The sequence below is a fragment of the Sciurus vulgaris genome (genome assembly GCF_902686455.1).
Source record: "Sciurus vulgaris genome assembly, chromosome: 10".
NCBI lineage: Eukaryota > Metazoa > Chordata > Mammalia > Rodentia > Sciuridae > Sciurus > Sciurus vulgaris.
This window is the reverse complement of record NC_136470.1, coordinates 15,259,872-15,283,833: the sequence shown is the minus strand read 5'-3', so window position 1 is coordinate 15,283,833 and position 23,962 is coordinate 15,259,872. Positions and strand designations below refer to the sequence as shown.

General features: G+C 37.8%; 1 protein-coding gene across 3 annotated transcripts in view; it reads left to right on the top strand.

The window, feature by feature from the left end:
* MAP3K7CL (MAP3K7 C-terminal like) overlaps positions 1-23,962 on the top strand; it is a 74,207-nt gene that overhangs the window by 10,671 nt on the left and 39,574 nt on the right. Inside the window, exon 1 of one of the 3 annotated variants that reach the window (XM_079155713.1) lies at positions 22,917-23,427. The exons of the other annotated variants lie outside the window; for them this stretch is intronic. The gene's annotated coding sequence lies outside the window, so the exon portion shown is untranslated. Of the gene's footprint in view, positions 1-22,916; positions 23,428-23,962 lie in introns of those variants that run through there. 3 annotated transcript variants of the gene reach the window in all.

The following is a 23,962-nucleotide window of genomic DNA, read 5'->3' as shown; positions in this document are numbered from 1 at the left end:
ATTATTATTTTTTTTGTTGTGTGAGAATATGCTAGAATGGACTTCAAGATATACTATCTCTGTCCTTGAACAAGCCATGAGATTCTTACCTTACTAAGTCACAAGAATTTCAGAATCAAGTAAATGGCATTGGGATCTTGGCATCAAAATATGAAGAAAAAATTATAGATGTAAATATTTTAAAAATGTAGAAGTAAATGAAAATGATGGGTGAGTTTTCTCATGTGTTAAAGCAGGGAATGATTTGGATGATCTAAAAGTCTTCTAGCTCCAGCATTAGAAATATAACCACTTGTGCTCAGTTCTCTTCTACCACCCATGTAGATACAAGGGGGAAGACCTAGTTACAAATGGTTAAAAAATAGTTACGAAATGGTTTTATTTTGTTTTTAAAGTGTCTTTAAAGAGAATTTTTAATAATATCTCAGATCAATAACTGATAAAAATTTTCTTAAAATCTCCATTTAAAAAACCCAAAGAAACTAAAATACTATCCCGTCTCTATTCTGATTCATCTTCATTTACTTTTTTCTGGTTAAAATGGGAATGTCATTCTTGTTCATTGTGAATTTCAGGTTCTAAATTTGGACAGAAGATTCTAAAAGCATACTAATTAGACTCAGCAGAGAGCTCTTTAAAAAATTTGAATATATAAATAATTTTACCATTCAGGGTATGAATTAGCTATAGTTAGTCAGGAAGGCTTTTTAAAGCAATACACTTTTGTCATATTCAGGAATGGTTTTCTGATATATAAATAACTTCCTTTTTCATGGAACTCAGACTATAAAAGACAGTACAGACTTGTTTAATTTAAATAGTTTGGATTAATTTGGCAACCTGTGAAATATCCCTTTGATTCTTATTGTAGTCATGCTCTCCTTGAGGAACACTTTTTGTTGTCTTATCACAAACACAAGAGCAGGTGTAAAACCCGTCCTAGCTATTGATATGTTTCTTCTATTTAATACAATAATTACCATAAATATAAATTATAAGATTTGAGATTCTAGAATCCTAAAGGAGATAATCTCCTGACCCCCTCAGTGGGATCTTTCTTTCCAGAAAAATGGCAGTTTCTATTTAGGGACTCTTCTAGGAAATCTTCTTCATTCCATTTAACTGGAGTGGTGAGGGGAAGCTTTCCTTTTCTGATGGACTAACAATGCTATTTCTGTATCTCATTTGAGAGGCTGGGCAGCCATTCATTTGTGGTTAATACTGTAATTCTGCAAATGTATTTTTAAGAAGCAGATGGAAATATCTGAAACTCCATTTTAGTTTAAATGCTATCACTGCTCAAGCACACACAGAACCGTCAGCAAAATGCTGTTTGTGTCAGGCAACTCCTGTGAATCGAGCGTTGCTAAGCTAAAAAAAGGGAAATGGACAGGTGTCTGATTAGGCGGTCCTGTTAGTCATTTTTGTATCTGCACAGCAATTGACACTCTACTTCTAAACAAGGACGGTGCATTTGCATGCTTTCAGGAAGAAGCCCTGATGGATGATTCTAATCCACTATTTTAGGATGTGATGGCTTAATTTGAAAAGTGTTTTGATGAACAAAACATGATCTCTTCCTTCCCACTTTTCTGCGTGCTGAGGTTTCACACTATAATCAGGGACTGAATGGATTTTGCTTGGGTACCAAATATCTGATGACTAAGTGGGTTTGGCAGTAAAACTGGTGTTTGCGTTGGTAACTGGCTTCAAAAGGAAAAAGAAGAGGGATTATCTTCATTCTGTTCTTTTCTTGATGATTGCTGTAAAATGTATTTTTGGTTTATTACAAACCAGTTGACTCTTTACTGAATCAAAACCAGGGAAAGAATTCTGTGAATAATTTTTTTTTTTTTAAATTTAGGAGCTGGCTCCATCTCTAAAAATTAAACATCATTACCCTAGGTACATGTATGATTACACGGATGGTGTGAATCTACATCCTGCACAACCATAGAAACGAAATGAGGTACCCCATTTGTGCACAAAAAATTGAAATGCAGTCTGTAAAAATAAAAAAAAAAATTAAAGAATATAGAATTGTAGGAAACTTTAGAGAGCATCAATCTTCAATCTCTTTTAGAGGAGGAAACTGAGTTCCAGAGATATTACCTGACAATCTCAATCCAGCTCAATGAATGAGAGACAACCAAGATGAAAGGATACTAGAACAGTCTGATGCCTGGAGTCCTTTTTCTTACATTTGTGTTAACGATGTTCTGCTCAATGGTGAATTGCTAAGGTGTTCCCCATTTCCCACTATGCCCCATGCAATTTCACTTTTGGCCTTTCCTCTGCAAACATTGACTGTATCTCAATCTGAAAAGTTTGAAAAGTTTGACTTTGACATTGATAAGAAAGCACCACCACCACCACCACCAATATGCTCTCCTATCAGCAGCTGCTCATTTGGATGCCTGCTGCAACTCCCTCTGTGGTTGGTCTTTATGACACCCTTCAGGAATGGGATCACATGTAAAGGCAACTGCACTCTTTGGTAACCTCTGTGGTCACCCCGTCACCAGCTTTGATATTGGACTCACCACTTCTTTGCATCTCCAAAATACACGAAGCCAGAAGTGTTGGTGGAGAATGTGGCTTTTACTGAATGCTTCATAGAGACCCTGGGAAGATTTTCATCATGTACCTCACAGGAAAACCTAAACTGTCCATTTGGACACACTCTTTTGGCCATTCATGTTTTACCTCTTCTCTGCCTGGTCCCATTTCTTTTATCTTTTTTTAAAATAATTTATTTATTTTGATTGATTATACACAAATGGGGTAAAACCTGGTTGTACATGAAGTAGAGTCATACCATTTGTGTAATCATCCATGTACATAGGGAAATGATGTTTGTCTCATTCTGTTATTTTTCTTCCACCACCCCACCCCTATTTCCTCTATACAGTCCATTCTTCCTCCATTCTTTCCTCCCTCCCACCCCCCATTATGTATCATCATTTGCTTATCAGAGAGATCATTCATCCTTTGGTTTTTTGGGATTGGCTTATCTCACTTAGCATGATATTCTGAACTTCATCCATTTGCCTGAAAATGCCATAATTTTATTCTTCTTTATGGCTGAGTAATGTTCCATTGTGTATATATACCACAGTTTCTTTATCCATTCATCAATTGAAGGGCATCTTGGTTGGTTCCACAATCTAGCTATTGTGAATTGAGCAGCTATGAACATTGATGTGGCTGCATCACTGTAGTATGCTGATTTTAAGTCCTTTGGATATAGGCCAAAGAGTGGGATAGCTGGGTCAAATGGTGGTTCCATTCCAAGTTTTCTAAGGAATCTCCACACTGCTTTCCAGAGTGGCTGCACTGATTTGCAATCCCACCAGCAAGGTATGAGTGTACCTTTTCCCCACATCCTCGCCAACACCTATTGTTGCTTATGTTCTTGATAATCGCCATTCTAATTGGGATGAGGTGAAATCTTAGGGTAATTTTGATTTGCATTTCTCTTATTACTAGAGATGTTGAACATTTTTTTTCATATATCTGTTGATTGCTTGTAGATCTTCTTTTGTGAAGTGTCTGCTCATTTCCTTAGCCCATTTTTTGGTTGGGTTATTTGTATTCTTGGTGTAAAGTTTTTTGAGTTCTTTATAGATTCTGGAGATTAGTGCTCTGTCTGAAGTATGAGTGGCAAAGATTTTCTCCCACTCCGTAGGCTCTCTCTTCATATTGCTGATAGTTTCCTTTGCTGAGAAAAAGCTTTTTAGTTTGAATCTGTCCCAATTATTGATTCCTGCTTTTATTTCTTGTGCCTTAGGAGTCACATTAAGGAAGTCTGATCCCTTTCTTTACTACTTTCCCTCACACAGATTTTGAAACGGTGCCCCCTGTAGCCACTCAACTCTGGTCCAAAGAAGATATGTCCCCGTATAAAACAATGACTTGTGGTAAACAGAGAATATGTAGGTATTTCAAACATGCTTGTTGGTGGCAGGGGTGTCTCAGTTCATTTGGCCAGATCTGTGGCTTTGGGGCTACTGATTTCTCACAAAACAGATCTAAAGTTAAAAAGGCAACTTGGATCTGAGTACAAAGTCAGAGATACTGGCAAAGTAAACTGGTGTCCCTAGACTTTCTCCTTGTGTTACCAGCTTCAATGAGTTTCTTTCCTGTGAGGCACTTGTATCCTACACTCAATTTAGTCCCAGAAACACTAGCCTGGAAAATACTAAGTCTTCACAAAATGCTTATTGAACTGTACTGAGAAGTATATATCACAAAGTTGTAACTTAAATCATGAGTGTGTGATCTGTCACAATTCAGAAGCAAATCTTATTATATGAAAGGCCCCTTCAATACTTGTATAAATAATTTCCACATAACAGTGTTATAATTTAGATCTGCAAGTCCCATGTGTTTAATACTTGTTCCCCGATCTGTGGAGCTATTGGGAGGTGGTGAAACCTTTGGGAAGTGAGGACTAGTTAGATCTTTGGGGGGTTTACCATGGGAGGGGGTATTATGGACCCAGTCTCTTCCTCTCTCTTTTAAAAAAAAATATTTAGCCACGTGGGGTGGTGTGCACCTGTAATCCCAGTGACTTGGGAAGCTAAGGCAGGAGTATTGCAAGTTTGAGGCCAGCCTCAGCAATTTAGCAAGGCCCCACGCGACTTAGCAAGACCCTGTCTCAAAATAAAAAATAAAATGGGCTGGGGTTATGGTTCAGTGTTTGAGTACCACTGGTTCAATCCCCAGTACCAAAAAATAATAAATAAATGTTTATTAGTGCATTACAGTTATACATAGTAGAGTTATACCGTTATACATAATAATTCATTTTGACATAATCATACATGCATGGGATATGGTTTGCTCCATTTCAGTCCCAGTACTTCCTCTTTGCCTCCCCTCCTCCCTCCCCCTGTCTGCCTTCTTCCACTCTCCAGGTCTTCCTTCTATTTATTTGTTGTTTTTAAAATTTGTGCCTTATAGATATACACAAAGGTGAAATTCACTGTGATATATTCACGTATGTACAGAGCATAATTTGTTCAGTTTCATTCCATCGTCCCTCCCCTCTCCTGTCCCTTCTTTTCCCACTCAGTCTCCTTCTTCTAGTCCACTGATCTCCCTCCTATTTTCAAGGGATTCTCCCTCACCCTCAAGTTTTATTCCTTACTTCGCTCTAACTTCTACAATGAAAGAAAACCTTGGACCCCTGATATTCTAGTCTGGCTTATTTCACTTAGCAAGATGTTTTCCAGTTCCATCCATTTATTGACAAATACCAGAATTTTATTCTTTGTTTATGGTTAAGTAAAACTCCATTGCATATATATATACCACATTTAAAAAAAATCTGTCCATCCGTTGACAGGCACCTGGGCTAGTTCTATAACTTGATTATTGTGAATTGTGCTGCCATAGACATTGATATGCCTGTATCACTACAGTATGCTGAATTTAGTTCTTTTGGACAAATACCATGAAGTGGGGTAGCTGGGTCTTTTGGTAGTTCTATTCTTATTCTTTTGAGGAATCTCCATACTGCTTTCCAAAGTGGTTGTATTAATTTGCAGGCTCACTGACAATGTATGAATATAAGAATACCTTCCCCCATATCCTTATTAGCATTTAATATTATATATATTCTTGATGATTGCCATTCTGATTGGAATGAGATAGAATCTCAATGTAGTTTTGATTTGCATTTCCCCGATTGCCAGAGATACTGAACTTTTTAAAGTATGTCTATTAACCATTTGTAATTTTTTTTCTAATTCTGGGAAGAATGTTGTTATTTTGATGGGGATAGCATTGAGTCTGTATATTGCTTTCGGTAGTATGGCCATTTTGGTCCCATTAATTTTGCCTGTCCAAGAACATGGGAGGTTTTTCTAAGTTCTTCGATTTCCTTCTTCAATCTTCTATAATTTTCATTGTAGAGATCTTTTACCTCCTTGGTTAGATTAATTCCCAAACATATATTAATTTTTAGGTTACTGTGAATGGAATGATTTTCCTCATTTATTTCTCAGTAAAATCACTGTTAAAATATAGGAAAGCTATTGAATGTCGATCCTGTATTCTGCTACTTTGCTGAATTTACTTCATAACTCCTGAAGACTCCTTTGGAGTTTTTTGGATCTTCTAGATATAGGATCATTTCATTAGCAAACAGGGATAGTTTGAATTCTTTTCTATTTGTACCCTTTAATTTCCTTCTCTTGCCTGATTGCTCTGGCTAGATTGAATAGAAGTGGTGCAAGTGGACATCTTTGTCATGTTCCTGAATATAGAGGAAATGCAATCAGTTTTTCTCCATTCCGTATGATGTTGACTTTGGGTTCGTCATGTATGGCCTTTATAATGTTGAGGTAAGTTCTTCCAATGCCTAGTTTCTCCAGCAGTTTTGACATGAATGGATGCTGTTATGGTTTGGATGGGCGGTGTCCCCCAAAAGCTGTGTGAGGCAATGCAAGAAGATTCAGAGGATGCAAATGGTGTGACTCTACTTCGTGTACAACCAGAGAAACGAAAGTTGTACCCAATTTGTGTACAATGAGTCAAAATTCAGTCTGTAAAAATAAAAAATAGAAATAAAAAAAGCGTATGAATATTCCAAGGCCAAGAAAACAAAAATACCACAAATGGTTAAAGATGCAAAGTGTACAACTCTGTGTACATAGGGGTCCTATTTTCCCCCTTTTCTTCATAATCTATGAAAAACCAAACAGGTCACACATCTAATTCTGGTGTAACTTCTTCAACGTGCCACAGGCACAGGGTCCCAAATAATGGTGTGTTATCTGCGGCACTTAAAAGACAAAACAAAACACTGTGCAACCACTCCCAAGAAATACTCCCTAAAACTTTTCATATAGCCCTTAATAAATGGAGAACTCATTAAAAGAAGAGAAGGTTCAGAGGAGAAACAATGGGTTGTAAGAGTCTTAACCCAATCAGTGATTTAATTCCCTGATAGGATTAACTGAGTGGTAACTGGAGTGGCAGGGTGTGGCTGGAGGAGGTGGGGATTGAGGTGTGGCTTTGGGGCATACATTTTGTGTCTGGAGAGTGAAGACTCTCTCTCTCTCTCTGCTTTCTGATGATGTGAGTTGCTTCCCTCTACCACACTCTTCTGCCATGATGCTCAGCCACACTTTGAGCCCTGAGGAATGAAGTCAGCTGTCTATGGATTGAGACCTCTGAAACTGTGAGCCCTCAAATAAACTCTTCCTCTTCTACAATAGTGCTGGTCAGATCCTTTTAGTCATAGCAGTGAAAAAGCTAACTGAAACATATGCCATCTTATATCAAAGGTCATTACTTCATCTATTGAGATGATCATATGATTCTATTTATGCTGTGAATTATATTTATTGATTTGTGTATGTTGAACCAACCTTGCATTCCTGGGATGAAACTCACTTGATTATGGTGTATTATCTTCTTGATGTGTTTTTGAATGTGGTTTCCTAATATTTTATTAAGAATGTTTGCATCTGTGTACATCAGGGATGTTGGTCTGTAGTTTTCTTTCCTTGATGTGTCTTTGTCTGGTTTTGGTATTAGGGTTATGCTGATTTCATAGAATGAATTTGGGAGTGTTTCCTTTTATTTCATGGATAATTTGAGGAAGATTGGTATTAGTTATTCTGTAAAAGTCTGGAAGAACTTGGCTGAGAATCCATCTGGTCCTGGGATTTTCTTCATTGAAATGCTTTTAATTGTTTCTTCAATCTCATTGCTTGATATTGGTTTATTAGGTTTTCTATATCTTCATGATTCAGTTTGAGTAGGTTGTATGTGTCTAGAAATTTGGCAACCTCTTCTATATTTTCCTGTTTATTGGAGTATAAATTTTCAAAATACTTCCTAATGATTCTCTGAATTTCAAAAGTGTCTTTGGGGATATCATCTCTAATTTTCATCTCTAATTTTATTGATTTGGGTTTTCTCTCTTTCTTTTGGTTAGTTTGGATAAGGGTTTATCACTCATTTACCTTTTCAATGAACCATCTTTTTCTGTGTTGATCCTTTCTATTATTTTTTTTCTCAACTTATTAATTTCAGCTCTGATCTTAATTTCTGTCTTCTATTGATTTTGGAATTAGTTTGTCTTTGCTTTCTAGGGCCTTAAGGTGTAACATTAGACTATTTGGGATCTTTCTATTGTTGCTTTTCCTTAATATAGGCACTCAATTTTATAAACATTTCTCTTAGAACTGCCTTCATATAGTCACAGAGATTTTTTTAAATTATTATTTTTAGATATATATGACAGTAAACTGTGCTTTAACATATTATGCATATTATACACAGAGTATAATATTCTAATTAGGCTCCTATCCTTGCAGTTGTACATGGTGTGGGGTTTCATTGGTCATGTATTCATATATGAACACAGGAAAGTTGTGTCCAATTCATTCTACTGTTTGTCCTATTCCTACCCCCTCTTCCCTTAATTTCCCTTTGTTTAATCCATTGAACTTCTAGTCTTTCCCACCCTCCCCCTTATTGTGTGTCAGCATCCACATGTCACGGAGAACATTTGGACATTTTTTTTTTGCTATTGACTTATTTCACTTAACAAGAATCTCCAACTCCATCCATTTACCAGTAAATGCCATAATTTCATACTTCTTTATGGCTGAGTAATATTCCATTGTGTGTGTGTGTTTATATATGCATATTTTCATATTTGTGTATATATATATATCATATTTTCTCAATTCATTCATCTGCTGAAGGGCATCTAGGTTGGTTCCATAGCTTAGCTATTATGAATTGAGTTGCTATGAACATTGATGTGGCTGCATCACTGTAGTATGCTGATTTTAAGTCCTTTGGGTATATACCGAGGAGTGGGATAACGCAGTCAAATGGTGGTTCTCTTCCAGGTTTCCTGAGGAATCTCCATACTGCTTTGCAGAGTGTTTGCACCAATTTGTCACATAGGTTTTGTTTCTAAGAATATTTTTTTTTTTTTTTTTTTTTACTTCTCCCAATCACCTATAACCTCATTCTAAAGTGGTTTCTGTTTTTATCTGGTTATTTATAATTTCATTCCATTATAATCTGCTGGGATACAAGGAATTTCTCTCTTCCTCTTTCTTTCTCTCTCTCTCTCTTGATCCCTCTCCCATATTTTAGAGAATGTTCCAGGGGCAGCTGAGAAGAAAGTGAATTCAGTTGTTGGTGGATGAAATATTCTGTAGATGTCTCTTAGGCCCAGTTGATTAATAGCATTTTTTTCCTTTTTTTTTTTTTTTTTTTAGTTTTAAGAGTCTCTACTTAGTTTGAGTCTGGATGACCTATCTATTGATGAGATAGATATATTGAAATGATCAATATATGATTTTTTGCACTGATGTATGAGGCATAAATATTTGTGATCATACATATTGTTGTTGGATGAGTCCCTTAACCAGTCTGAAGTGATTTTCTTTGTCTCTTCGGATTAATTTTGACTTGAAGTCTACTTTGTCAGATATGAGAACCTTACTCTGTGTCTTCATTTGTATGAAGTAAATTTTTTCATCCTTTCACCTTCAGCTTAGGGGTGTCTTTTTCTGTAAGGTGATTGCTTGCAAACAACAAATGTCTGGGTTCTGTTTTTTAAACCATTCTGCCAATCCATGTATTTTTATTGGAGAGTTTAGACCATTTGCATTTGGTGTTATTACAGATGATTTTTATTTCCTACCATTTTGATATCTTTTGGAGGTTTAATTCAGACTTAATTTTTCTTTAGTTGACTATTCTAATGAGATTCATCCATATACTGGCTCTTGGATATTTGTTTTTCATTTCTTTCTGCATGAAGTATTTCACAAGTATGTTTTGTAGTGGTTATAAATTCTTGAAATTTCTGCTTACCATGGAAGGTTCTTATTTCATTTTAAATTCTGAAGGATAGTTTTGCTGGATATAGCAATCTTGGTTGGAACCCTTTATCTTTTAGGGATTGGTGTATAATATTCTAAACCCTGCTTACTTTTAATGCTCTAAGAAATTAGAGGAAAGTCTAATTGGTTTATCTCTAAATGTAACCTGTGATGATTATCTTGTGCCTTTAAAAATTCTACCCTTGCTTTGTATATTAGGCATTTTAGTTATAATGCATCCTGGAGAGGTTCTTTCTTAATCTTGTCTGTTTGGTGTTCTAAATGTCTTTTGTGTTTGGACCTCCATCTCATTCGTAAGGTTTGTTAAATTTTCTGATATTATTTCATTGAAAGATTGTGTGTTTCTTTTTTTCTTCTTTCTTTCTTTTCTTTTTTTTTCTTACTTTTTTGTATTTCTATTTGGTTCATTATTTTTTTTTAATTTTTATTTTTACAGACTACATTTTGATTCATTATACACAAATGGGGTACAACTTTTCATTTCTATGATAGTATACAATGTAGATTCACACCATTCATGTAATCATATATGTATGTAGGGTAATGATGTCTGTCTCAGTCCACTCTTTCCTTCTCTCATCCCCTCCTACCCCATTTCCCTCTACACAATCCAAAGTTTCTCTATTCTTCTCTTTCCCCCCTGCCACCCACACTCCTCATTATATGTCATTATCCACTTATCAGAGAAAACATTCGGCCTTTGGTTTTTTGGGCTTGGTTTATTTCACTTAGCATGATATTCTCCAACTCCATCCATTTACCAGCAAATGCCATAATTTTATTCTTCTTTATGACTGAGTAATATTCCATTGTGTATATATTCCACAGTTTCTTTATTCATTCATCAATTGAAGGCCATCTAGGTTGGTTCCAAAATCTACTGTGAATTGAGCAGCTATGAACATTGATATGGTTGCATCACTGTAGTAGGTTGTGTATTTCTTTTTTTTTTAATTGAAAATCATAAATTTACATAGGGCAATATTGTTTGATTCATTCTGTTATTTTTTCCGTTCCCCCCCACCCCTCCCACCCCTCTTTTCCCTCTATACAGTCCTTCCTTTCTCCATTCTTACCACCCTCCTTATCCCTAACCCTAAACCTAACCCTAACCCTAATGCTAACCCCTCATACCCCCCCTTATATGTCCTCATCCGCTTATCAGCGAGATCATTCATCCTTTAGTTTTTTGAGATTGGCTTATCTCACTTAGCATGATATTCTCCAATTTCATTTATTTGACGACAAATGCCATGATTTTATCATTCTTCATGGTGGAGTAATATTCCATTGTATATATATATATATACCAAGTTTCTTTATCCATTCATCAACTGAAGGGCATCTAGGTTGGTTCCACAATCTGGCTATAGTGAATTGAGCAGCTATGAACATTGATGTGGCTGTATCTCTGTAGTATGCTGATTTTAAGTCCTTTGGGTATAGGCCAAGGAGTGGGATACCTGGGTCAAATGGTGGGTCCATTCCAAGCTTTCTAAGGAATCTCCATACTGCTTTCCAGAGTGGCTGCACTAATTTGCAACCCCACCAGCAATGCATGAGTGTACCTTTTTCCCCACATCCTCGCCAACACCTATTGTTGCTTGTGTTCTTGATAATCGCCATTCTAATTGGTGTGAGATGAAATCTTAGGGTAGTTTTGATTTGCATTTCTCTTATTACTAGAGATGTTGAACATTTTTTCATATATCTGTTGATTGCTTGTACATCTTCTTCTGTGAAGTGTCTGTTCATTTCCTTAGCCCATTTGTTGATTGGATTATTTGTATTCTTGGCATAGAGTTTTTTGAGTTCTTTATAGATTCTGGAAATTAGCGCTCTATCTGAAGTATGAGTGGCAAAGATATTCTCCCACTCTGTGGGCTCTCTGTTCACATTACTGATAGTTTCCTTTGCTGAGAGAAAGCTTTTTAGTTTGAATCTATCCCAGTTGTTGATTCTTGCTTTTATTTCTTGTGCTATGGGAGTCCTGTTAAGGAAGTCTGATCCTAAGCCAACAAGTTGAAGATTTGGACCTACTTTTTCTTCTGTAAGATGCAGGGTCTCTGGTCTGATTCCGAGGTCCTTGATCCACTTTTGAGTTGAGTTTTGTGCAGGGTGAGAGATAGGGGTTTAGTTTCATTCTGTTGCATATGAATTTCCAGTTTTCCCAGCACCATTTGTTGAAGAGGCTATCTTTTCTCCATTGCATATTTTTGACACCTTTGTCTAGTATGAGAAAATTGTATTTATTTGGGTTTGTGTCCATGTCCTCTATTCTGTACCATTGATCTACCTGTCTATTTTGGTACCAATACCATGCTGTTTTTGTTACTATTGCTTTGTAATAGAGTTGAAGATCTGGTATTGCAATACCCCCTGCTTCGCTCTTTCTACTGAGGATTGCTTTAGCTATTCTGGGTTTCTTATTCTTCCAGATGAATTTCATAATTGCTTGCTCTATTTCTGTAAGGTACATCATTGGGATTTTAATTGGAATTGCATTGAATCTGTATAGCACTTTTGGTAGTATGGCCATTTTGATAATATTAATTCTGTCTATCCAAGAACATGGGAGATCTTTCCATCTCCTAAGGTTTTCTTTAATTTCTTTCTTTAGTGTTCTGTAGTTCTCATTGTAGAGGTCTTTCACCTCTTTTGTGAGATTGATTCCCAAGTATTTTATTTTTTTCAAGGCTATTGTGAATGGGGTAGTTTTCCTAATTTCTCTTTCTGAAGATTCATCATTTATGTATAAAAATGTGTTGGATTTATGGGCATTGATCTTGTAACCTGCTACTTTACTGAATTCACTTATGAGTTCTAAGAGTTTTCTGGTGGAATTTCCCGGTTCCTCTAAATATATAATCATGTCATCAGTGAACAGGGATAGTTTGTGTTCCTCTTTTCCAATTCGTATCCCTTTAATTTCTTTGGTTTGTCTAATTGCTCTGGCTAGAGTCTCAAGAACGATGTTGAATAGAAGTGGTGAAAGAGGGCATCCCTGCCTTGTTCCAGTTTTTAGGGGGAATGCTTTCAGTTTTTCACCATTTAGAATGATATTGGCCATGGGCTTTGTGTAGATGGCCTTTACAATGTTAAGGAATGTTCCCACTACCCCAATTTTCTCTAGTGTTTTGAGCATGAAGGGATGCTGTATTTTATCGAATGCTTTTTCTGCATCTATTGAAATAATCATGTGATTCTTACCTTTTAGTCTGTTGATATGGTGAATGACATTTATTGTTTCCAGATGTTGAACCAACCTTGCATCCCTGGGATAAAACCCACTTGATCATGGTGCCCTATCTTTTTAATATATTTTTGTATGCGATTTGCTAAAATTCTGTTGAGAATTTTTGCGTCGATGTTCATTAAGGATATTGGTCTGAAATTTTCTTTCCTCAATGTGTCTCTGTCTGGTTTATGTATCAGGGTGATATTGGCTTCATAGAATGAGTTTTTGAGGGTTCCCTCCTCTTCTATTTTATGGAATACTTTGAGAAGTTTTGGAATGAGCTCTTCTTTAAAGGTTTTGTAGAACTCGGCTGAGAACCCATCTGGTCCCGGACTTTTCTTTGTTGGTAGGCTTTTGATGACCTCTTCTATTTCATTGCTTGAAATTGATTTATTTAAGTTGTGTATGTCCTTCTCGTTCAGTTTAGGTAATTCACTCGTGTCTGTTGTGATATTTCCTTGTTCATTCTGAATTTTAGTAATTTGAGTTTTCTCCCGCTTTCTCTTTGTTAGTGTGGCTAAGGGTTTATCAATTTTGTTTACTTTTTCAAAGAACCAACTATTTATTTTGTTAATTTTTCTGATTGTTTCTTTTGTTTCAATTTCATTGATTTTAACTATTTCCTGTCTTCTACTACTTTTGGTGTTGGTCTGCTCTTCTTTTTCTAGGGCTTTGAGCTGTAGTGTTAAGTCATTTATTTGTTGATTTCTACTTCTTTTGTTGAATGCGCCCCATGAAATAAATCTTCCTCTAAGTACTGCTTTCATAGTGTCCCAGAGATTTTGATATTATGTGTCTTTGTTCTCGTTTACTTCTAAGAATTTTTTTATTTCCCTCCTGATGTTTTCTGTTATCCATTCATCATATAATAGTGTATTATTTAATCTCCAGGTATTGGAGAAGTTTCTGTTTTTTATTCTGTCATTTATTTCTAATTTCAATCCATTATGCTCTGATAGAGTACAGGGTACTATCTCTATCTTTGTATTTTTTGTATTTGCTAACAGTAGCTTTGTGGCATAAGACATGGTCTATTTTAGAAAAGGATCCATGTGCTGCTGAGAAGAAAGTGTATTCATTCTTTGTTGGATGGTATATTCTATATAAGTCGGTTAAGTCTAAATTGTTGATTGTGTTATTGAGATCTATGGTTTCTTTATTCAATTTTTGTTTGGACGATCTACCCAGCACTGAGAAAGGTGTGTTAAAATCGCGTAGCATTATCGTGTTGTGATCTATTTGATTTCTGGAATTGAGAAGGATTTGTTTGACGTACATGGATGAGCCAATGTTTGGGGCATAGATATTTATGATTGTCATGTCTTGCTGATTTATGCTTCCCTTAAGCAGTATGTAATGTCCTTCTTTATCCCTTCTGACTAGTTTTGGCTTGAAGTCCACATTATCTGAAATGAGGATGGATACTCCAGCTTTTTTGCTGAGTCCATGTGCATGGTATGTTTTTTCCCATCCTTTCACCTTTAGTCTATGAGTATCTCTTTCTATGAGATGAGTCTCTTGCAGGCAGCAAATGTTGGATTTTTCTTTTTAATCCATTCTGCCAGTCTATGTCTTTTGATTGATGAGTTCAGGCCATTAACATTCAGGGTTATTATTGTGATATGATTTGTATTCCCAGTCATTTGATTCATTTTTGTTTTTTGACATGATTTGGTTTCCCCTTTATTTGGCTATTCCTTTAGGCTAGTTCCTCCCGTTGCTGATTTGCATCGTTGTTTTTCATCTCTTCCTCATGGAATATTTTGCTGAGAATGTTCTGCAATGCTGGCTTTCTTTTTGTAAATTCCTTTAGCTTTTGTTTATCATGGAAGGATCTTATTTCATCGTCAAATCTGAAAGTAAGTTTTGCTGGGTATAAGATTCTTGGTTGGCATCTATTTTCTTTCAGGGCTTGGTAAATGTTGTTCCAGGTCCTTCTAGCTTTTAAGGTCTGGATTGAAAAATCTGCTGATATTCTTATTGGTTTCCCCCTGAATGGAATTTTATTCTTTTCTCTCACAGCCTTTAAAATTCTGTCTTTATTTTGTATGTTAGGTATTTTCATAATAATGTGCCTTGGTGTGGGTCTGTTGTAATTTTGTATATTTGGAGTCCTATAAGCCTCTTGCACTTGGATTTCCATTTCATTCTTCAGATTTGGGAAATTTTCTGATATTATTTCATTGAATAGATTGTTCATTCCTTTTGTTTGTTTCTCTAAGCCTTCCTCAATCCCAATAATTCTTAAATTTGGCCTTTTCATGATATCCCATAATTCTTATAGATTCTGTTCATGATTTCTTACCATCTTTTCTGTTTGGTCAACTTTGCTTTCAAGATTAAATATTTTTTCTTCAATATCTGAGTTCTGTCTTCCAGGTGTTCTATCCTATTGGTTATGCTTTCTATGGAGTTTTTAACTTGGTTTTTTGTTTCCTTCATTTCAAGGATTTCTGTTTGGTTTTTCTTCAATATCTCTAACTCTATTGAAATGATCTGTTGCTTCACGTATTTGCTCCTTTAACTGTTGATTGGTGCGATCATTTAATGCCTGCATTTGCTCTTTCATCTCCTCATTTGCTTCCCTGATTGATTTAATATGTATGTTCTGAACTTCCTTTCTGACATTTCTTCTGCTGTGCTGTTATTGGGGTTTATTGATATAGTATCTAGGTTCGTTTGGGACATTTTCTTCCCTTGTTTTCTCATATTGGTCAGATGTCAGTGGGACTTTGTGATATTGCAGAATTCTTCTATTTGCTTATAGTGTCCCTGTAGATTTCCAGTGTCTCACCTTCCTGCCATCAGTAGCCTGAAGTCTTGGAGTAACATGGTAATGCAGTGCTTCCAAGGAAAGCAGCCCCTAGCCCGCTACTGGTTCCAGGACTTGGAGCTGGCTCTGTGTGGAAGGCTCTCACTGGGGGGCCTGCTTCGAGAAGCTCTCCTGGAAAGGTGCTTCCCGCTGGAGGGGGCCGGGCTGCGGGCTGCTTCGGCAAGTCCCTGGCTGCCCTTTCCTGGTCCCTGAAGCAACCTGTGGGCAGGAACTCGCCGCCCTGGTTCAGGGACTTTAAGCTTGGTTCTGTGTAGAAAGGCTCTCACTGGTGGGCCTGCTCTGAGATGCTGGAGAATCTGGCCCTGTGGGAGGAGCCCACTGCCGAAGTGCACAGAGCTGCCTGGGGAAGACTCTAGCTGCCCTGCCCTACTCTAATAAACCACCCGAATCCGGGCCTGCCACCCCTGCAGCGCTTCACTGGGTGGGGGAGACTCACCCCCTGGCTCTGTTTTAGTCCGAGTCTCTCAATGCCTCCCCTTCTTGAATCCTGGGTTCTGGAGCAACTGGAGATGCAGTCTCCCTCTAGTCCACCATCTTGGATCACTGGTTGTGTATTTCTTTAGTTTATATTTCAGTGTCTTCTTCTGTTTCAGTGATTCTTATATTTGGTCTCTTAATGTTATCCCAGATGTCTTGAGTATTCTGGTCATGGTCTCTTTTAACATCTTTTCTTTATTGTTAACTTTATTTTCAAGATTATATACTTGGCCTTTGAGACCTGAGAATCTGTCTTCTACATGGTCTAATCCACTGGTGATTATTTCAGCTGAATTTTTAACTTGATTTATTGAATTTTTCATCTCCAGGATTTCTGTTTGGTTCTTTTTTCACAGTCTGTATCTCTTTATTGAAATGACTTTCACTTTCTCTTTTTTTCCTCTCTTACTTAGTTCATTCCTCATATCCTTTTTTTTTTTTTTTTTCAGTTCACTGAACATTTAACTATAAAATTTAAACTTTTTAAAAATCTTCTCCTCCACTGTGGTGTCAATCGGATCAGGTGTTGAAGTGTTGTGACCTATTTAGGGTGGCTTTTTCCCTTGTCTTTTCATGGTGTCTGTATGTCTACACATCTGCAGGAATTATAATATCTTCCACATTTATGCAAAGGACTATTCATTGATCTTTCTCTTAACTGTTCCAGGCTGGAAAAATATTCACTCAATGTGTACCCTCTGCTATGCCCAATATCCACAACCACTTTGAGAGACAATACTTTATTAACTAAATAATTAATACTTTATTAACTAAAAATCACTTCAGAGCAAAGTCATGTACTAATAACTCTTAGGGGGAAACTCTTATTGAAAATTTCTCCACAATTCCTCTAATCAAAGTATAAAATGTAGTAATATTCTTGAGTAGATTGAGAAATTAGTTAATAAAGATAGTAGAATGACTATTATACTACAGAGGGGTTGGAAAGGGGTGAAGAGAAATGGGCAACGAATAAAGAAAGAGAAAAGATATAAAAAATAATACAAACTAAGATTAAAACAAAGGAAAAATCAGAGAATTTGAAGCAGGAGCAGGTAAGGCAAGAAGGAAAGGAGAGACTATGAGGAACGTGTAAACCTGAGTTAGGAAATCAAAGACAGAAAGAATGTTTCTTGTTAATGCTTTAAAACCATCAGAGGATATACTACTAGTTGGTTTGAGAGCAGGAATATGAAATAATTTAGGGAATATCTTTCAATTCAACATGAAAAACAGTACCTGCAAGATCAAAATTAACATTAGAGGTATTTATGTATTTCACACCAAGGTGGGTAGATTTTTTATTGAGTCTTCCTGATTTGGATTTCATGAGGATTTAGGACCTTTAGAAGATGCCCACCATTCCTCAGCTTTACCTCTAAGTTTCTGTGAATGTGGAGGTAGTGATCACACCAGCTCATCTCTGAAATCATTCTAAGGGGGCCCCCTCCAATCTTTGGTGTGTCTGTGTATCTACTAGTTTTCTGATGGCTCAGAAGAGATGGTCTCTCATTGTCTGTGGCTTAGCAGCCATATTACTCCTTGTTAGGGGATGCAGTCTTTGTGTGACTTCCTGAAGGAAGGCTCCATGTATCAGCACTGTCACATCCAGTGTGGGCTCCTCCATATACAGTTTTGGAGTGTGTGGGGTGAGGAGGTCAAAGATACTGTACTGTAGTTGGATTGAAGTGGTGCTGGGTGTCCCATGGGGGAGCACAGGGCTGCTGCCTGCACACGTCACAGGTCAGTGGGCTTTTATTGAGGCACACTGTGTGGTGGCTGTTGTCTGTGGGATGGTCTTCTGTAAATCACTTTTTAGGGTATACTGCCTTTGTGTATGCACAAAGTTCTTTGCTGGTTGCTTGGTGTTATCCTCAGGAAATGCCTTTTCTGGGTTTATGCATCTGAATGAGAATTGAGTTAGCTGGCAACTCTGGGACTTCCAGCTGTGGGCCCTCCTAGAAGTGCTGGGCACAAGAACTACTTCCCTGGATGCTCTGGTTTTCTTGCCAGTCAGTACTGGTTAGCCAGCACATGTCTCTGTGTTGTAGGATGCTGTATCTGCTCGTTGTTTCTGTTGGGGGTTGGGGCACAAGGCTGTTTCTGACTGCTGTGGAATGCTGAGTACCTGCTCTCCTCTTCAGGTCCTTCTTTGTAGTGGTGCTACCAGAATGCTTGGGGGTTGTCTACAACTTTGGGGCCTGTGGGTGTAGGCTTTCTGTGGGCAGTCTGTCTCACAGAAGCCTCTACCCTGGCTGGTGCAGCTCGCTGGGGTTTTACCTGTTACCATGATGGGGGTTGGGTTGCCTGTCTTCATTTGAGTTTCTACAGTGACTGTGGGGAGTGCTGGGTTGGAATTAGCACCTCCCAGGAGTGATTTGGGTCAGCCTCACCCCAACCCCCTTATTCATGGTGGGGTGGGTGTTATCATAACCTTTAGTTAGCAGCAATCCCTCTTCAAGTTCTTTCTAGATGGATTACTGAGATGACCCATTTCAGGGATGTTTCATGTATTTTTATTTGTTAATGTCTACAGATGGGGAGAAACCATAGTGATTTAATTTAGCTATGGGCTCTACAAAATGGCTGCCCTGTCCAGCACAGCATTTTATCCACAATTTGGGCTGAATTATGTGATATCCTTCACTGTCTTCGTTGCTCCTAATCCATTTTAACTTGTATACATCCCTCCTCTCAGCAAGGAAAGGAGAGAGGGGTTGTGAGTGTTTTCTCTCCCTCTTTCTCTCTTTGTTACCTTTCCCCCATGACCCCACTCAAGTTAGGGTTAAGGGTTAAGGATTAAGGAATCCTGTCCTTGTTTTCTACACCAATAGCCAAATTTAAAGTGCCTCCCAGTCTCAAATGATCCAATATTGAGTTTTAGAGTGTTTACCTGCCACCCACTTCTCTGGTCAGTCGTTCTTTTACTGTTCATTTCTGGGCTGTGGAGGAGGAGAGTGTTGCTGCCTATATCTTCTAAGACTTATCTCTCTTCCTCTATCTTTATTTGCTTCCTGGCAGCCATAAATTAAGCATCCTTCTCCATCATGTGCTCCTATCACTATGTATTATGCTGCCACAGGCCCCAAGCAATGGGTTCAAGTGATCATGAACTACTGAATCCATGAACCAAAATAAACCTTTCCTCCTTTAAATTGATTGATGAATTTATTTAGGTCTTTTGTTGCAGGGACAGAAGGCTGACTAACAAAAGTAAAAGCATCTATTGCTAAAAGGAATAAAATAAAACTTATACACTTATACCACTCAGAAACATATTGTAAATCTGCTAATATTTTGATGTGCACATGAGTCCTTTCTGGATGAAATTAGTATAATTCCATTGCATTCTTAAAATGCCATGTAGTTATTTTGGATTTCAGTGGTGGGTAGGGATTTCACTTGGGTTTTGGATTTGCTGATCTCTTGTACTTGTTTGGGTAAAGTCAAGAAATACATCATTGCTCCTAAGAGAGCAGAAGAGTTGGCAAATATTAATTATGATGGTAAAAATTTGATTTTGTACTATTAGATGCAGAAAGAGTACATTTGGATGATTTCAGATCTATTATTGTTTGTTCCCTTCTCACTGTCAAATGGTTCTTTAATGAAACACATTCCTTTGTAGTATCTGCCACACCTTTCTCAATGTCATCTTTAATGTGATGAGGATGCAGCCATCAATATTGTAGCTCGCACACTGAGAAGTCCCCAGGATAATTGAATGATTCTCAACACTTCTCTGGGATAAAGAGCAGTTGCATCTGTCAGGTGTTGTTGCCAATATCCTAGAAGGAGATATTTTCATTGTATTTAATGTACAACTGTCCCTTTCTATCTCTGGATGATGTGGCAAGAGCTTTGATGATCAGAGCAGAAGAGGAAGGTGCTAGCTCCTTCTGGCTCTTTCCATTCTGAACTGTCAGTTTCACTGATAACCACAGATTGCCTTGGTAATGTCAATGCCATCATCAGCTTTTCTGAAGGCAGACCCAGGGGACTGATTTGGGAGGTTACTCGGATGTGATATCCACTTCCAAATCCACTTGGCACACACAAGATGTGCAACTTTGATATTCTTGGGGTTGCGCTTAGGTGTAAAAGTGGCTGATGTCAGATGAACCTAAATGACAGATCATAGAAGAAAGTTATACCTTTATTTCCTCCAGCCAAAAGCTGAGAGTCAGATTTATTCTGAACTAAAAAGTCAGTTACATGCTTAATGGAGTGCATCCTGGTGTGGTAGAAAGAGCATGAACTAAAAATTAGAAAACTGGCACCTGAGTCCTTTATTCCACAATGATCATTTGTCCTTGAGCTTATTGTTTAACTTTTCTGTGTCTCAGTTTGCTCATTTGTCAAGGAGGAATGACAGTACTGACCACAATTATTCTCTAAGCTTGTCTGGAAGATGAAAATGGCATAGTGGATAAAAAATTCATTTGATAGATTATAATAAATTACATAAGGTGATATTCCTAACTGTAAAATAACATTAAAATAGTAATAATTTTTTTTGGAAAGAATAGGTTATTATACGAATGTTCTAATTGTCTGAATCTATACAACTTTATAGCTATTTATGTAATAACAAATTAATTTTCCATTCATTTGATCAAGGAAATGACAAGGAAACAGTATTGTGGTTTGGATCTGGAATGTCCTTCAGAGGTTCCTGCGCTGAAGATTTGCCCCCCCAGTGCAGCAATGTTCAGAGGTGGGGTTTTTAAGAGGATGATTGAATCATGAGGGCTCTAACCTCATCAGTGGATTAATTCATATTATGGAATAGTAATTTTGAACAGATTATTAGGAGGTGTGTGTAGGTGGGGGTAGTGTGCATTGGGGTGTGGCCTGGAAGGGCTGATCTTGTCCCTAGCCCCTTCCTTGCCATCGCACCCCTCTGCTTCCTGGCTCCCATGAACTGAGTAGCTTTCTTCCGCCATGTCCTTCTTCCACAATGTTCCATCCAAAGCAATGGAGCAGGCCAACCATCAACTAAAGCCTCTGAAACTGTGAGCCCAATACAATTTTCCTCCTCATGTGTTTGTGTTAGGTATTTTGGTCACAGCAATGAAAAGCCCGCACATTTGCTAAGTCCTTTACTTGTTGACTTAATATTTTTTTGAGCAGTTTTAGGTTGTTCACCAAAAAAAAAAAAAAAAAAAAAAAATGAAAAGTAGAGTTCTTATATATTTTCTCACCCTCATCCTTCCTAATTTCCCTTTTACTAGCATTTCACATTAGTGCGATGATCCATTTGTTACAATTTTGACCCAATGCTGATACATTATTATTACCTAAATATCACAATTCATGTCAGAGTTTATTCTTGGTGCTGCAGGGTCCACAGATTTTGATAAATCTGTAATGACATATGTCTACCATCACAGTGGATCATATGCAATAGTTTAACTGCCCTAAAAATCTTTGGTACCTCACTTATTTTTCCCTCCATTCTCTCTTCCTGAACCTCTGACAACCACCAATCTTTTTATTATTTCCATAGTTTTGTCTTTTACAGAAGGCCATGTAGTTGGAATCACATAGTCTGTAGACTTGATCGCTCATTTCTTTTTATCCCTGAATAATATTCTGTTGTCCGAATGTTCTTGTTTGTATGTCTGCTCTTCTGTTGAAGGACATCTTGGTTGTTTCCCAGAATTGAGGATTATGAATAAAGCGTCTATAAACATTTGTGTATGGGTTTTTGTGTGGATATAAGTTTTCCGCTCACTTGGGTAAATACTGAGGAATGTCATTGCTGGATCACATGGTAAGAGTTTGTTTAGTTTTGTAAGAAACTGTCAAATTGTTTTTCGAAAGTGGCTGTACCATTTTGCACTCTCACTCACAGTGAATGAAGAGTTCCTGTTCTTTCATAGCCTCACCAGCTTTTGATGGAGTCAGTGTTTGGGATTTTGGCTCTTGTAGTAGGTGTGTAGTGGCTTGCCAGTGTTGTACTAATTCATAATTTCCTAATGGCATATGAAGTTCATCATCTTTTCATAGGTTTAATTGTCATCTGTAGGTATTTTTTAGCTGAGTTATCTGTTCAGATATTTCACCCATTTTTTGACTGTGTTGTTTGTTTTCCTGTCATAGAATTGAAGATTCATTTTTCCATTTTGGACATCTGTCCTTTATCCAATGTGTGTTTTGCATGAATATTTTCTAGCCTCTGGCTTGTCCTTGAATTCTTTTATAATTGTTTATTTTAAATTATTTAACCTTATGGTCCAACTATTTTTAAATACTCTTGGTTTCCAAGTTTACAGTTGTTAAAAAGGTTGAAAAATCCTAATGCTCCTTTCCTATTTACCATTGACTCTTCTGCGGTTGGTTGCATTTGTAGAATGGATCAAGTCATCAAGCCCATCACGGGCTCAATCTCAAACCTCACGTTCTTAACCGGGATCATCGCTGCTATCATCTGAGAGCCAGCTTGTGGCCTGTCCAAAGTGGCTGGTGTGGCGGAGCTGATTGGAGCAGCGGACATTTTTGCTGACTAGAGTCATGCTATCTTTGCCAGTTTGCTGGAATAGACACAGACACCGATTGGGTCACGCTGAAGACATTCCTGTCTTGTGAAGCAAGTCTGTTTGTATTTTAGGTTTGCCAGGACTAATGAATTAAAACATTTGGACTCTCCACAACTTGCTGTTTATCAATGCCTCTGACAGGAGGAGGGTTTTCTTTTGCTCTTGCTTTTTGTAGAAACATGACAACATCCTGGCTGTTGGAGAGGCAAGGAAAGGAGAGAGGGGTTGTGGAGGGAAGCGGAACAGGGAGGTCCCGTGGGACGCTGGGGTCTGGGGCAGAGCAGGTAGCAGCGTGCAGCCCTGACAGCTGTCCCTGCTCCTCAGATTGTCAGCGGCTGCTATGCAGCAGGTGCAGCTGGGTTGCTCACTGAGTCTTCACTCCACAAAGGCAGCGACTGGCCAAGGCAGTGGCTGGTCCTGGATTACACAAGTGCAGACACTCAACTAAGTGAGGTAAGGCGACAGGTGTGAAAAGCGAACAAACTGCTCGGAGCACCAGCACCTTAACCAAAGCTTGGTCACAGCTTACAGCCGAGAGCAGGACACAGTGGCCTGTCTTCCCAGGAGGTGGGATGGAAAGGCAAGTTGGTTTAGGGGCTCTTGTGGTCGATGCTGTGTGGAACTCAAAATCCACCCAGCCTCGACACCATCCTGTCTCAGGCAGACAGATGTTTTCCGTTGTGCTGGGGGAGGGGTTGTAATTAGCTGTGTTTATCAATTTCATTTCCTGTAGCTGGAAAATATACTAGGGGACTCTTTACAAAATTCTGGAGGCAAATATCTACCTCTTGTGCTTATTTCTTGGTGCAGGAAAGTGTTGGGAGATTTACTCCGAAAGGAGTTTAGCTTTCTGTCCTTTGATGTTATGATAAGGGGCTGGGGATTGTACAGTGTGCAATAGCAAGACTTTTTCTTTTAACTTTAACTTTTGGGGATTTCGATGGTTTTGTTAAACTTGAGATGGTCTGTGCTATTTCTCCAGGAACAG